Source organism: Oryzias melastigma, linkage group LG9, assembly GCF_002922805.2.
Source record: "Oryzias melastigma strain HK-1 linkage group LG9, ASM292280v2, whole genome shotgun sequence".
NCBI classification, from domain to species: Eukaryota; Metazoa; Chordata; class Actinopteri; order Beloniformes; family Adrianichthyidae; genus Oryzias; species Oryzias melastigma.
The window spans coordinates 33685849-33702345 of record NC_050520.1 but is presented as its reverse complement, the minus strand read 5'-3'; positions in this window follow the sequence as shown (position 1 = coordinate 33702345).

Below are 16497 nucleotides of genomic sequence, written 5' to 3'. Positions count from 1 at the left end.
ACTTTCAATAAAAACTAGCAATACAGCAACATGGACTGCCTCTTGTGCTCTAAATTTAGGTGTTCAAACAAAGTTTGAAGCAGGATTCCCAAATATTATGTCAGGAGGAGTTCAAGTCGCATTGCAGTTTTCAAAAGTAACTTCAGGGACTGAAGAAACCATCCACTCTAATTCTATACAAGTCAAAGTTCCACCACAGCACGAGTGTGAGGTTGTGATGGAAGGTTTTCCAGTTGAGGTAGAGATCCCCTTCACTGCACACCTCACTCGCATTTACAAAAACCATCAAATCAAACTGTACCTATCTCAGGGATGTACAAAGGCAGCTACGTTCAAGAAACTAAGACTAGGATTAGAGAGTGTGGACCACAACAGTCGTTAAAGACCAGAGAAGGGTTAATCCAGTGAAGTGAGGTTAAAGATTCTGGATATGCTAAATGTCAGGACCTTAAATAAACCCGGCTCTGTGTATCACAAGAGTCATCTTTAGGATCTGCTTCCTCATCTGTTCTTCACACAACATTTTACAATCACCTTCTTTCTATATGGCACAAAGAATTTAAAGCACTTGACTTTATCAGTAGCAAACATGCCTGATATCCACAGTTAGTAAATAAAAAGGATAAAAAGTTTTTTGAAAGTATTCATGGTTACAAAAAAGCTTTGTTGGTTCATTCTGAAAAATGAAAAGACCTGGAAGTGGATTCAAGTTTAACTGTTTTTGGTGCAGATGTAGCTGTCTGTGCTTTGTTCCTCTTTCTTCTCTAGTGCAAACAAATAAATACATTTTAAAAGCTAAACTGATGGTTTCATTGCTAAAAGGAAAACTGAGTCAGAGATACATTTGAAGAACCAAGATTTTTTTTTCTTGGAAATCAGTTAAACAAGTAAAAATAAAACTAGAACAAACTGGAAGTTTAAATAGCTTTTTTCAGTCATTACTTTTGTTTAAAAAGACTACATGTGCCACTTCAAATGTTTTTGTCCTGTTAAAATTAATGGGATATTTTTTTTAGCAGTGAAATAAATGGAACAGAAAGATGAATAAAGAGTAATTCAGCAAAACTGGAGCAGATTCACACCATGAATCAGACGAGCTGTCAAGCTCAACGTACAAGTTTTAAAGTCAGGCCCAATCCAAACTTCCCTTTCTCCTTCCCCTTAGCCCTTCCTATTATTATTTTTTAAATTTCACCCTCCAAACAGAGGGGTCCAAAGCCCTTCTTTGTGATGCTAAACCGCGTCGCGCTGAGAAGTGTTTTTCTTCATGTGGGAGCGCTCTGAACCACAGATGTTTACATTTAAGTGTAAGTAATGACTTTATGTTTTAGCACGACCTTTTTAAAGTTATAAAACCGCTATTATGTATATTCAAGCGCTGGAAGCTCTGGATTAATGCTAGCGGACCGGCGATTATTGATGATGTCATCGACGAAAGTAACATCTGAAATATTAGACACTATTTTTTCATAACCGTCCGTTTGGAGGGATAAGTGAAGGAGAAGAGAGAAGGGAAGAACTCGGATTGGGCCTGATAGTCACCAGTCACCTTATTCAAGCACAAAACTTTTCATTTTGTGTTTAACTTAACAAAAAGGAAATAATAAGGAAATAATCCTGTTTCAAAATTAAAATGGAGTTAGAGAGCAATTCAGTGTGAATCATAAAAAGAAATAGAACATTTTTGCTATCTGCTAAGATGCAAGTGTGAATGCTGAAGCTGTTAACTACAGATTGGTCTACTGCTAAATAAGATAACAAATTGAACTTACTGAAAGTGTGTAAAAAAAGTTACTATAATCTCCTTGTTGGCCAATAAATTTACTGGAGAAACTGAACAGAGCTAAAAAGGTTGAAGTAAGACAAACATCACCCAAACCTTGTATTAATTCAAGACCAGGTTAATAGGTTAATGTTTTTCTAAATCAAGTGCTAAATTGATCCTGTTAGCTTAAAAGGTAACCAAACCCTAAATGAACTATTTTTGGCTGTTGACCTCTATAGAAGGGGCTATAAAAGTGTTGCCTGTTGGTCATTGCCACATTTTTGACAAATTAAAATAAACTTGTTTAATTCATGCAAATATAGTCAAAAACAGTCTGTGTGCTGTCCTAGAAAAGGACATAGTTTAATTATTATTATTTAGGCTAAATACTTTTACAATATATCAAAGGATGATTGGACTGGAACTAAGTGAGAATGAATGTTTGCAGCCTTTCAAAAAATGTAAAATATCCAGGAAATTGTATTAATTTCTATAATTCCATTTGAAAAGTTAAACTTTCATAGAATATAGATTCAGGGCCCACTGTAAAACTAATTTTAAGCAATCATTTTTTTAGTTTTACATAAATTGGAGTTCGGGCTCATAAAACGCACAAAAACTGGAATTCAAATCATTTGGATTCTGTGGACGTGTTCAGACGTGCAGACGAGCAGAAAGAGTGGAATGAGGTGGAGGAACCGCTTCAAAAACCTCCACATTCAGGAGATGAACTACAACTGTCGGGTTCCTCCAGTCAAGACACTTCTGAGCCTGGACTGGTGGAGAAAGTGTTTCAACTGGGCCAAGGAGTTGGCCAGTGGCCCAAGGCCCGGTTTTCTGATGAAAGTCAAGTCTGCATGTATTCCAAACAAAACGGGGAAAACCTGATACAAATCAAAAAAGGTACAGAAACAATCACATGTAACAGCTGTTTTATATAAGAATATTAATATCAATAGTTGGATCTGTGAGATTCTAATTACCAGGCTTCAGAATAGCTTTATGCACCTGTTGCTATGTTTTTTGACAAACACATCCACAAAGTCATCAAGATTTATGAACCTATAGCCCTTCTTGACTCTACACTCTGCACAACATTGCTTAAACGCTCATCAGTCATGGTTCTTCTCAAGGCAGTTTTGATTCAATTTAGCGTAGAGAAAATGTGCTCACACCATACTGTGCTCACAGGTAGCACAAGTGCAACTTTACAGAGTTTAAACATTTGGTGGAAGATCAGCTCTGATCTCCTTCTGTTTTGCAGCAGTGATGGATATTCTGACAGATGAGGTTAGACAGGAATCACTATGGACTGTGATGTTTACAGACAATATTGTGATTTGTAGTGAGAGCAGAGAGCAGGTGGAGGAGGAGCTAGAGAGGTGGAGGTTTGCCCTGGAAGGGAGAGGAATGAAGGTTAGCCGCAGTAAGACAGAGTACATGTGTGTGAATGAGAGGAACCCAAGAGGAAGAGTGAGGTTACAGGGAGAAGAGATGAAGAAGGTGGAGGATCTGAAGTGTGGAGAAGAAGTGAAGGTTAGAATGAAGAAAAGTGTCAGGTTTGTTGTGTGATGGAAGAGTTTCAGCTTAAATGAAAAGAAAGGTGTAGAAAACTGAGGTGAGAGCAGTCATGTTGTTCAGCATAGAGACAGTAGCACTGAGGAGAAGCAGAGCTGGAGGAAGAGAAGATGCTGAGGTTCTCTTTGGGAGTGACCAGGATGGATAGGATCAGGAATGAGTCCATCAGAGAGGTAGCACATGTTAGAGGTTTGAGAGAATATATTGGTAGAAGGATGCTGGGAGCTGCCAGGAAAGAGGTCTAGAGGAAGACCAAAGAGGAGGTTTGTGCAGTGATGAAGACATGAAGGGAGCTGCTGTTAGAGGAGAGGATGCAGAATGGAGGAAGCTGATTCACTGTGGCGACCCCTGCAGAGAACCGCCGAGAGGAACATTAGATTTATACTAATGAGGAAAATTACATACTGTTAGGAAAAAGTACAAAATAAAATAAAAAACAGCATAAGATGAAGCCTCAGATCTACATGTCCTCCACAGAATCTTCCTCTGTATCCATATTAAAAGCATTCACAACCATTGATGTTTCGCTTGGCGATCTCTGTCTTTCCTTTATGTTCTGATTCTGCTCCGCACTCAACGCTAATCCCGCACATCCCTCCCCTGCGCGTAATCAGCGCAACCCCCGCCTGTCCGCGGGCGCTCGCATTTACGCGCGTCCTGAGGAGGAAAAAAAGAGAGGGCTAAAGAAAGATAAAAATAATAGTAATAACGCAGCTTCCAGGAAGGAGCCACGCCAGAAACGGTGGTGAAGCAGCAACATAATCCGGTCAAAGTCGCAGAGAAGTTGCGGTGAAAATGAAAAGTTGCAGAATGTGCAACAATGGGCGGGGTTTGACTGAATTTGCATTAGTTGCGATCGCAGCATTGCACATTCCGGGAGGGACTGATTTAGGATGAAATACATAACAGATGCAGGTTCAGTGTATAGTGACCAGTGGGGTGAACAGGTGTCGCCACCGAATTCATTACGTAAAAAAGGAAAATACATAGGAGACTTCTGCGCATGCGCGTAAATTAAGATTCACGAGCACGCGTATAAAATGCAGTCACGCACGCGCATGTTACCATGGCAACATCCGTGACGTCTGCTAGTTTGTTAGGCTAAACTGCCTTTGATCTGGGATTAAGCTGCTGATGTCATCAGAGAAAAGTTCTTATTCTTACCCTGATTTCACACTGCCAGTCACTTCGTAGAAGCCCTCTGAGCGATACGTCCAGCTGGTCTTCTGGGAAGTTTCAAGCCCCTTTTTGCGATCAAGATATTTGTCTGAGCTCATTTTAGTCTCACACCGTATCTTCCACGCAAAACTCTCATCATTATGTCGGATGGTGAATTTGAAGTTCGGGAAAACTCCCTTCTTCTGGGCTATAATGGCCTCTACCAGGTGGAAAAGTTTCTTGGAGAAGGAACTTTTGGAAAAGTGGCCAAATGCAGAGAAGTGGCTACAAACCAAGAAGTTGCAGTTAAAATCCTCAAAAATAAATATAAAGACGCAGGCAGAGATGAAATACAAGCTCTGACTGAGGTTAGCAAAATCGACGCCGATCAATACTGCTTGGTCAAGTGTATCGACTGGTTCCGGTACAAAAGCCACATATGCATCGCTTTTGAAATATTGGACAAAAGCCTTGATGACTTCATGAGTGATCGTGACGACCTTCCCCTGGATCTCCATGAAATCAGAACTATTGCATGGCAGCTGCTAATCGCCCTGCAAGGCCTGAAAAACATCAACTTGGTCCACGGTGACATCAAACTCGACAACATCATGCTGGTGAACCAAGTTTCAGAGCCTTTCAGGGTCAAGCTGATCGATTTTGGGTTGGCTCAAAAAACCAGTCACATCCAAACTGGAAGTAGAATGCAGAACCTTCTTTTTAGGGCACCAGAAGTCATGCTGGGTCTGCCCTTAGATGAACGTCTGGACATGTGGACAGTTGGCTACGTTCTCGCCATGCTGTACGCAGGAATTTACATCCATCCACAGGACTCTGAGTACAACATCATCAGAGCCTTGGTGGAGATGCATGGAATGCCAGACAATGAACTCTTGGAGCAGGGGTTGTTCACCCACAAGTTCTTCACTCAGACTGAGGAGAACTCTAAGGTTGTCTGGAAGCTGGACACACCCGAACAGCATTCCAAAAAAAGAGGGGAACGAGTCGAAGAACATCTCGACTACTTCTCCTTCGACGACCTCAGAGATGTATATTATGACATGACAAAGAGGGATGAAGTGGAACAGTTCATCGACCTTCTAAAGCGGATGCTAGAGGTGGATCCGAACAAGCGCATCTCTCCAAGTGAAGCTTTCGAACATCCGTTCTTCACTATGAAGAGTGTGCAGCCCTCTGCTGGCTCTGAGGAACCCCAACCTGAAGAGCCTGCAGCACCGGAGGTCCACCAACAAGCAGAAACCAAAGAGGTCACAACTGTTCCTCAGGAACCAGAGATCGTTCTCCAGGAAACATCCAAGAGCACGAACGAGAAGCACTTCATCCCTCAACAAAACGATAGAAAAACAAAGACTCCAGCTGCCCCACGAAAGAGGAAACGTGGTGACAGACAGAGCCAGGACTCTGAAGAGAGTTCTCAAACTGAGGCAGCAGTTAAAAAGAGGAAGAAATCTTAGAGAATTTCTTTTTCAAGCTTCAGTAAAAGTCCTCTGAAGTAGAATGATTACACCCCCCCCCCCCCCCCCCCACCCCCCGATGAAGGGGACACAATTCGGCCGCTGACTGCCAGGTCTGTGCCTCCAAACCCAAGAAGAAAATCTTCTTCCCAAAAGTTCGTCTGCACTCTGCAAACAACGGTCTCCAAAACGACCTTCAAAAACAGGGGCAGCTCGCTGCTCTGTTGGTTAACACGGTTGGCTGACAGAACCGGGTCTGCCCCGCCCTTTACACAGGTGTAGACCAGAACTTAATGATTCAGCTTCCAGCCTTTCAATATTGCTGTGAAGTTTGACGAAGCAAAGAGGTGCAGCTCAAATTACCCCCCCAATAATATGATTAAGAGAAAGGAATATAAATAATATGAATATATTATCATACATCATAATATGAATATATTATCATACATCAATATACATTAATTTCAATAAATAATTAAATAATAAGTAAATCAAATAACATCAGTCACCAAATTTTTAGGGAAATAACTCAAACAAATCCTGGCAGTCCTGTGGGTTTTCTCCGAGTACTTCGGTTTCCCCACAGTAATTATTAGTAATTGGCTATAGTGACTGATATAATCCTCTCCCTGAGTCACCACCTTAACGTGGTGGAGAGGTTTGCGTGCCCGAATGACCCCTGGAGCTGTGTTGCTCCAGGGGGACGGGCCAGACTAAGGGTGACTCAAACCAAAAACATTTCAAACTGTGAGATGTTTTTCAGACCATCAGATTTAACACACTTACCTATTATACACTTGGTAACATCTATCCATCTTCTTCCACTCAGCAGAACCTGCTCCTCGTGATCTGGGATGGCCTTCACTGCATGCGTGTTGTTGAGGGCCTCAAACCCTCCAAAATATGTATTTGTCCTATAGTGCATGACAGATTTCATTCCCTGCCACAGTCTCCTGCTGTATCTCTGTGGTCATGAAAATGCTCTTGGATTTTGGATCCATCAATAATTGAACCTAAAAATCACAATTGTTTTTAATCTCTGTGACTTTATTGTTTTTTTACTTGAACATAAAGTAAAAGATCTCTCTTCTCTACCAATTGACTTTGGGGACCATTGTTTCCACAACTTAGCTGTCTAGGGAACAATCAGATTTAAACATTAACGATTACTAACCATTTTAAAATACGTCTTTGAATTTCACAAATTTACAAAAAAAAGTCATATCTATGAATTTGAAAAGTCTTAGGCTAAATTCCTGACTTTTCTCCTAAATTTATGTGATTTAAAGTCTTAAATTCATTACTTTAAATTTAGTAAATTTATGAGAAAAAGTCGTAAATCTTCAAGAAAAAGAGGTAAATTTACAAGAAAAGAAGTCATAAATGATCAAGAAAAGAACCAAAGTTGTCCGTTTATCAGAGCCGTGCTTGAAGATGAAAAACATGGAGATTCTTGTGAAACTTTATTTCCAGATCGGTGTCAAAAACAAAGAAATTCTGAACCTTCTGGTGACTCAAAATCCAATTCTTATCAGTGAGGCTGAGTTTCTGGGGTTCAGTGTCAGTAATGCAGAGTTTCATATATAAAATAAAATAGAAGAATGAAAATAGTCTGTTAAATTAACACAAGAACATTGAAAATGCCAGAAACTATCGGCCTCTTCAGACAGAAACATCACAGAGTTGGAGAAGATCTTAACTTTTGTTGATGAAGCCATCGATAACCCTCAGCTGACTTCCAGTTATTTCGTCCTCCATGTCATGGATGGAAATCCACACATCAATGATTAAAACATGAATAAACCGTAAATCAAACAAAGAAGCTTCCAAACATTTATAACCTTTTAAACATTCTTCTTACCTGTTGAAATCCCAGATGCTTTTTACAGTTTAGTCGGTCTGCAGCTGTTCACTCGCTGGACTGTAGGCTCCCTTAGATTTTAATCTGTAAATTTATGAGATTAAAAGTCGTAAACTTACGAGAAAAAACTTTTAATATACCAGGTTTGGATGGATAATCTTGATCTAGCCACACTACATTGAAGCGGTGCAGCAGCAGATGACATGAGCGCTGTCATCTTGCATGTGTATGAAGGTGTTTGCAGCCAACAGGTATGTCTGTAATTTTTGAGCGTGTGGATGAGTGTCTGTGGATAGGCCACGCCCCTTTGATCAACATGTGACAGTAATAATCATAAACCTCCAGCGTTTTACCTATTTTTGTATTTCTATCCTCTCTTGTTTCTAGAATCATCATCTAACTTCTTGACCCTCTTTTGTTTTCTTGTTTTTATCTCTAATATTTATCTCTCTCCTTGCATTATAATTGTTTTCTGAGATTAAAATTATGAATCATTTCATTTAATGTTTCAGATATTTCTCCGTTAACATGTACGTAAAGACTTAAAGCCACTGGGTTCCAGATTTGATCAGGATTTCACTGACAAAGGATCTTTTTACTGTTGTTGATTCAAAACAAACAACTGGACTTGATGTTGGCTTAATAATTCAAATATAATGCTGAATGAGTTTTTCTTTACATTTCATGTCTAGTCAAAAAACTAAAGTCACTGGCATTGGTATGCCCGCTTTAGCAGTTTGGGGTTTGATTCCCTACGGTGGCCTGCAGAATATTTTGACATTAGTACATGAAACAGTCCAGCAGAATGTTCTAGAGGACTAATGTTCTTCTCCTGTAGATTTGGATGGAGACACAGATTTTTCCTGGTTCCTGACCAGACTATCGGAGTATTGAAGATGCGCAAATCATTTTGAAAATGTTTTATTTTGATTGATTTGATCATAATCTTTTAGAAATATTGAGAAATGGTAATTTCTGAGCAGTATTCCAATTTTATTAAAAATGTTTGAGTTTTATGAGCTGGAACCCCAAAGTATGTTAAAATACACAAATAATATGAAATCATTGAAATAGTGGAATCATGGAAATTTCCATGATACACTAATTTTTTGGAAATGGTGTGTTCAGAATGAAATGTCCCCACCCCTCTCATCATTGGAACGCCTATCTACTAAAGCAAATACTGCATACTGTTTTTTGGAAAGTATTTTCTTCTAGTGTTTTTTGAAGATTTTTATTTACAGTACTACTCAGAATGCTAGGACTAGTGAAACCTTTTGCAGTGGTATCAAGCTGGATGGATGGATGTTCAGGACAGTATTTGATGTTAGAGGGAACCCGTGTAGTAAAACAACACATACTTTGATGCCTCCCTGCAGTGGAAATCACAATCATGCTGATTTGGGACTTATGTATGTGTGGTACAGGTTATAGCATCACTATTCTGCAAAAAACTCACTTGACAAGTCCAACCTGAACTCTTGAAACTTTATTTAAACTAAATACAAGTACGGAAAAAACATCTGATTGTACAAAGAGTTTAACAATTACACACCGACTGTCCAACAGACTGATGGTTGCTACAGAAATAAACCTCTCAACTTCAGAGATGAAAAACAAAAACATTTATGAATGTTGTCTCTTTCTGTTCTGTCTAACAGTGAGGCAGTGTGGTGTTTCTTCAGTATGAAGTCGACAGAAGGTCATCTGCACCTACATTCAACACAACAGATGATTCTTTCCCGGATGGAAGTGTGATGTGAAGCCCTTTGTTGGAGGTGACTGCTGCAAAGTCTGCATGCTAGACTGCACTCATACATGGAAATCAGACTGCTCCCTTTGTGTCCTATAATAAACTGCAGCAGCTACAGTTTGTCTCAATCAAACAACCCTCAAGTTTACATAAACACATGTTCTGAACCCTTCTCAAACTGAAGAATTACAAAAATAAAAGACGGCTCTACAGTACAAGCCTACACCATGTGTGTAAAGCATCAAGTGGAGTTGACTCCGCCCATCTGACAGACAGACGGACGAACGGACGGACAGACAGACAGACAGAAAGACAGACAGACAGACAGACAGACAGATAGACAGATAGATAGATAGATAGATAGATAGATAGATAGATAGATACTTTATTAATCCCAAGGGAAATTATGGCAGTCTGTAGCTCCAGGTCATTCACACAGATTAGAAATAAATAAACAAATAAATAAATAAAAACAAGTAATACATATCTTTAAAAGGGGGGGCGGGGGGTACAAAAAATTAGACAATTAAATCATTAACAGCAATAAAAGACAATAAAAACAGCAGTACAATCAGGGTTCCCTTCTCACCCTCCCCTTCTCAGCAGTGTTACACAGTCTGATTGCAGTGGGTACAAATGACCTCCGGTATCTCTCTGTGGAGGTCGGCAGTGAACGAAGGTGATTGCTGAAAGAGCTCCTTTGAACAGAGAACACCGGATGCAGGGGGTAACTGGTGTTCTCCAGGATTTTCTTTATCTCCACCAGCATCCTCCGCTCCACCACAGACTCAACCGACTCCAGACTCTGACCCACCACCTTACCTGCCTTCCTGGTAAGGCGGTTAAGTCTTTTCATGTCCTTTCCACTAGCACTGCTGCCCCAGCACACCACTGCATATAAAAGAGCACTGGAAACAACAGCCTGCCAGAAAATAAAAAGCAACTTGGGACACACGTTAAAAGAAGTCAGTCTCCTTAAAAAGTACATCCTGCTCTGGGTTTTTTTGTAGATGGCGTCAACATTTGGTGACCAGTTCAGGTGTAGATTATTCCGCCGACTCCAGTCCACAAAGTCCTGCACCAGGCCCCTGTACTCCCCCTCCCCACCCCCCTTGATACATGCCACAATTGCTGTATCATCTGAGAATTTCTGCATGTTACATGTACCAGAGTTGTAGCAAAAGTCAGTGGTGTAGAGGGTGAAGAGGAGAGGTGAAAGGAATGTGCCTTGTGGGGCCCCTGTGTTGCTGGTCTGCATGGAGGACCTGCAGCTCCCCATCCTGACGAACTGTGGTCTGTTCACCAGATAGTCCATGATTCAAGTCACAAGGTGGGGGCTCACTGCCAGTGAGAGGAGCTTCTCCTGGAGCAGAGGGGACTGGATTGCATTGAATGCACTGGAGAAGTCGAAGAACAGTATCCTCACCGTGCAGGCCTCCACATCCAGGTAAGAGAGGGACCGGTGGAGAAGGTAGAGAGTGGCGTCCTCCAACCCCATCTTGGCTTGGTGGGCAAACTGGAGGGGGTCCTTCCCGTGCTGCACCTGGGGTCCCAGAAGCTGCAGGACCAGTCGCTCCAGCATCTTCATGATGTGTGAAGTGAGGGCGACCGGCCGGTAATCGTTCAGCTCACTGGGGCCGAGTCTTCTTAGGAACAGGAACAATGCCGGATGTTTTCCACAAAGACGGCACCTTCCCCAGCCGCAGGCTCAAGTTGTAGATGTGCTGGAGAGGGTCCCCCAGTTCATCAGCGCAGGCTTTCAGGAGTTGCGTGCACACCTGGTCTGGACCGGCTGCCTTCCTGGGGTGGAGCCGTCTTAGCTCCCTGCTCACCTGTTCAGCAGTGATGGAAGGAGGGGGATGGTCAGGGCCAGATGAAAGGGATGAAGGGCTCGAGGGGGGAGAAGCTGAAGGGTGAGCAGGATGGCTGGAAGGGGGCGGAGGGAGGGGGCCAGGAGATTGACGGTGATTTGAGGAGGGGGGGCTGTTAAAGCGATTGAAGGTGTTCAGCTCCTCGGCTCTCTCCACGCCCCTGTCCTTCACACCGTCACTTTTACTGCTGTAGCCTGTCATAGTTTTCATGCTACGCCAGACCTCCCGCATGTTGTTGTTCCTCAGCTTCTTTTCCAGCTTCCTCCTGTACGACTCTTTAGCATCCCTCATGCAGGTTTTAAATTCACGCTGGGCCTTCTTCATCTCCTCCTGGTCCTTGCTCCTGAACGCCCTCTTCTTCCTGTTCAGCACAGCCTTGACCTCACTGGTGACCCAGGGTTTATTGTTGGGGAAACACCTCACAGTCCTGACAGGGACCACCAGATCCACACAAAAGTTCATGTAGTCTGTCAGACAGCCCACAGCCCCCTCAATGTCCTCCCCATGCGACCCAACCAATTCACTCCAGTCAGTGCAGTCAAATCAGCCCCTGAGAGTCTCCTCTGCTTCAGGAGACCACCTCCTGATCTGTCTGGTGGTAACTGGTTGTCTTTTCACCAGAGGGATGTAGCTAGGTCGCAGGTGTATGAGGTTTTGGTCCGAATTTCCGAGGGGGGGTGGGGGGGGCAGCAGAATATGCATCCTGAGAGTTTAGTAGATCTAGAGTGTTATTTTTCCTTGTGGGGCAGTCAACGTATTAGTGGAAAGAAGCAAGAGTTGTGTCCAGGGTTACATGATTAAAATTTCCAGAGATGATGATGAACGCCTCTGGATTCTTGATCTGAAGTGCTGTGATTGTGTTGTGTATGGAATCACGAGCTGCCGATGCATCTGCTCTCGGAGGAATGTAAACACAGAGTGCAATGACGTGGGAGAACTCACGTTACATGTGGTAGGGTCTGATGCTAACCGCTAGGAGCTCCAGACTACAGTCATAGATTGCTCTTCTAATGGTTAGATGGTTTGGATGACACCATCGCTGGTTAGCATACAAGAAGAGGCCGCCACCCTTGCTCTTCCTGCTGGCATCAGGGTCCCGGTCCGCTCTCACAGTGGTAAATCCACATTAGCGTCCGGTACATGCCTGGTTAGCCACGTCTCGGTGAAGATGAGCAGGCTGCTCTCCCTGTAGCACCGCTGGGTCTTGATCAGCACTGCGAGTTCGTCCGTCTTGTTGCTCATGGCGTTGACATTTCCCATTATAATGGAGGGGATAGATGGCTTGAAGCGCTGTCGGTAAACAGCTTTAGCCTTTAGCTTAGCCTTTTGTTTACGTCCAGCTCGACAACCCCGGTACTTCCTTGCTAGCTCCGATGGGATAACATGACGAAGTCCCGTGATATTGTGCTTCCTGAATGCCAGTAATTCCCATCTTGAATATGTAAATCTACTAATACTGGCTTGCATCAGTAGATACAGACAAATAATCCAAAGCAAAAAAAAAGGTAACACATCCATACACACAAGCACGACGAGCAGCAGACATGCATGCGCAGGCGCACAATCATCATCATGTATCCAGGATGACATCCTGGTCTACTCCCCTACCTTCGATGATCACATCTCTCATGTCAGGCAGGTCCTACAGCGGCTAATCGACAATCATTTGTATGCCAAAAGAGAAAAATGTGAGTTTCATCTGACGTCCATCTCCTTCCTTGGTTACAACATTAGCACCCAGGGCGTAACCATGGATGACAGCAAAGTGGAGGCAGTGCTACAGTGGCCTGAACCCTCTACAGTAAAAGAACTGCAGCAATTCCTCGGTTTTGCCAATTTTAACTGCCACTTTATCCGTGGGTTCAGCTCTGTGGCAGCTCCACTCACCTCTCTCCTCAACGGGGCACCCAAGAACCTGCAATGGACCCAGGAAGCCACCACAGCCTTCCAGAAACTCAAGAAACTCTTTTCTCACTCAAGAACGCCAAGGCTGACGCACTTTCCCGCCTCCATGAGTCGTGAGGAGAGGAAGTGCTTTCTGCTGAACCCGTGGTAATTACCTCGCTCATCCTGGCCTTTGCAAGGTGTTGGGCATCAATGTCAGTTTATCATCTGGTTATCACCCCCAGTCCAACAGACAAGTAGAGCGGCTCAACCAGGAAATCCCCCGGTTCCTAAGGACCTATTGCAGCCAACATCAAGAGGACTGGAGCAAGTTTCTGAATTGATGGAAGGTTTTCCAGTTGAGGAAGAGATCCCCTTCACTGCACATGTAACAGATTGAAAAAAATGTTTTTATTTTTGTAAGTTTTTAATTCAGAGGGCTCTTGATCACACCACCTCATTAGAAGGGATTGAGGGCAGGTTTGCCTCATCAGAGACCCTTTTTAAAAGGAGAGAGAGAACAAAACGAGGGGAGGGAAACGACAGGGCCCAAGGCGTTGTGGTGTGGGGACGCCACCGCTATCACTACCAGGGCCTGGGAAACAGGCGTGGCGGGACAGCCAGCGCTGTGTCGACGACCGGGAGGAGCGTGGCAGGAATGCCAGCGCCTGGTCGACGGCCGGGAGGAGCGCGGCGGGACAGCCAGCGACGGGTCGACGGCCGGGGAGCAGCGTGGCAGCCGAGTCAGGAGCCAGACAGCGGTCAGAGGGGGAAGCGACGAACAAGCAGCAGAGGGGTGTGGTAACGATACACCCCTCTCTGAGCTAAGTACCCCTTTGTCATTAATCAAATCAAATTTTATTTATAAAAGCGCCTTTCATACTTAGTGCAACTCAAAGCGCTTTACAATTAAAAACAAAACATACACAGTAAAAGCCCAACCCACCCTTCACACGCACGCACACCCCCTCCCCAAAACACATACACCCATGACCCCACACACAGTGAAAACTTAGGGGGAAAAAAACCCAGAAACTTTTAAAACAAACTTGAGGCTTGGCTCTGCTGTGAGGAGATGGTATGAAAGATACTATCATACCAGGAGCCAGCTCGGACAAAGGATCATCGCCACGGCGCCCTCCCAGACCGGGACAGCCACAGACTCCACTCCACAGCTGTGAGGCTGCAGTGCAGGACTCCAACCGCCTGTGGCGAGAACCACGGCAACGACCCCAGACCAAGCAGACAAGCCCTGATATGATATGATATGATACTTTTATTCTGTTTTTATATTTACCCAGGATATATAGTTTTTGTTGCTACTTTTTAATTACATGCTTTTATTTGTTTTATTTGTTGTCCATTTTTATGGTTCTATGTAGCCTGACGTTTTATCTTAAAACTCCTGGTGTTTTTATCTTTGTAACAGAGGCTCCTGGCTCCATGAAGGACTGAAGACGACTCCCCCTGCTGGACAAAATAAACTGTCTTTTAACCCCCCTTCTTAAACTGTCGTCCCAGGTCTTCTGTCTACACCCACCTCCAGATCCAAAAAAGAAACCTACCACCGGTTTTCTTACACACGCCTCACTCGCATTTACAAAAACCATCAAATCAAAACTGTACCTATCTCAGGGATGTACAAAGGCAGCTACGTTCAAGAAACTAAGACTAGTGTGGACCACAACAGTCGTTAAAGACCAGAGAAGAGTTAATCCAGTGAAGTGAGGTTAAAGATTCTGGATATGCTAAATGTCAGGACCTTAAATAAACCCGGCTCTGTGTATCACAAGAGTCATCTTTAGGATCTGCTTCCTCATCTGTTCTTCACACAACATTTTACAATCACCTTCTTTCTATATGGCACAAAGAATTTAAAGCACTTGACTTTATCAGTAGCAAACATGTCTGATATCCACATTTACTAAATAAAAAGGATAGAAAGTTTTTTGGAAGTATTCATGGTTACAAAAAAGCTTTGTTGGTTCATTCTGAAAAATGATGAGGTGTGGGAGCGCTCTGAACCACAGATGTTTACATTTAAGTGTAAGTAATGACTTTATGTTTTAGCACGACCTTTTTAAAGTTATAAAACCGCTGTTATGTATATTCAAGCACTGGAAGCTCTGTACTAAAACTAGCGGACCGGCGAATATTGATGATGTCATCGACGAAAGTAACATCTGAAATATTAGACACTATTTTTTCATAACCATCCGTTTGGAGGGATAAGTGAAGGAGAAGAGAGAAGGGAAGAACTCGGATTGGGCCTGATAGTCACCAGTCACCTTATTCAAGCACAAAACTTTTCATTTTGTGTTTTATTTAACAAAAAGGAAACCTTCACAATAATAATCCTGTTTCAAAATTAAAATGGAATTAGAGAACAATTCAATGTGAATCATAAAAAGAAATAGAACATTTTTGCTATCTGCTAAGATGCAAGTGTGAATGCTGAAGCTGTTAACTACAGATTGGTCTACTGCTAAATAAGATAACAAATTGAAATTACTGAAAGTGTGTAAAAAGTTACTATAATCTCCATGTTGGTCAATAAATTTAATGGAGAAATTGAACAGAGATAAAAAGGTTGAAGTAAGCCAAACATCACCCAAACTTTGTATTGATTCAAGACCAGGTTAATAGGTGCATGTTTTGCTAAATCAAGTGTTAAAATGATCCTGTTAGCTTAAAAGGTAACCAAACCCTAAGTTAACATTCTTTTTGTCTGTTGACCTCTATAGAAGGGGCTATAAATGTGTTGCCTGTTGGTCATTGCCACATTTTTGACAAATTAAAATAAACTAGTTTAATTCATGCAAATATAGTCAAAAACAGTCTGTGTGCTGTCCTAGAAAAGGACATAGTTTAATTATTATTATTTAGGCTAAACTCTTTTACAATATATCAAAAGATGATTGGACTGGAACTAAGTGAGAATGAATGTTCGCAGCCTTTCAAAACATGTAAAACATCCAGGAAATTGTATTAATTTCTATAATTCCATTTGAAAAGTTAAACCTTCATAGAATATAGATTCAGGGCCCACTGTAAAACTAATTTCAAGCAATCATTTTTTTATTTTTACATAAATTGGAGTTCCAGCTCATAAAACGCACAAAAACTGGAATTCAAATCATTTGGATTCTGTG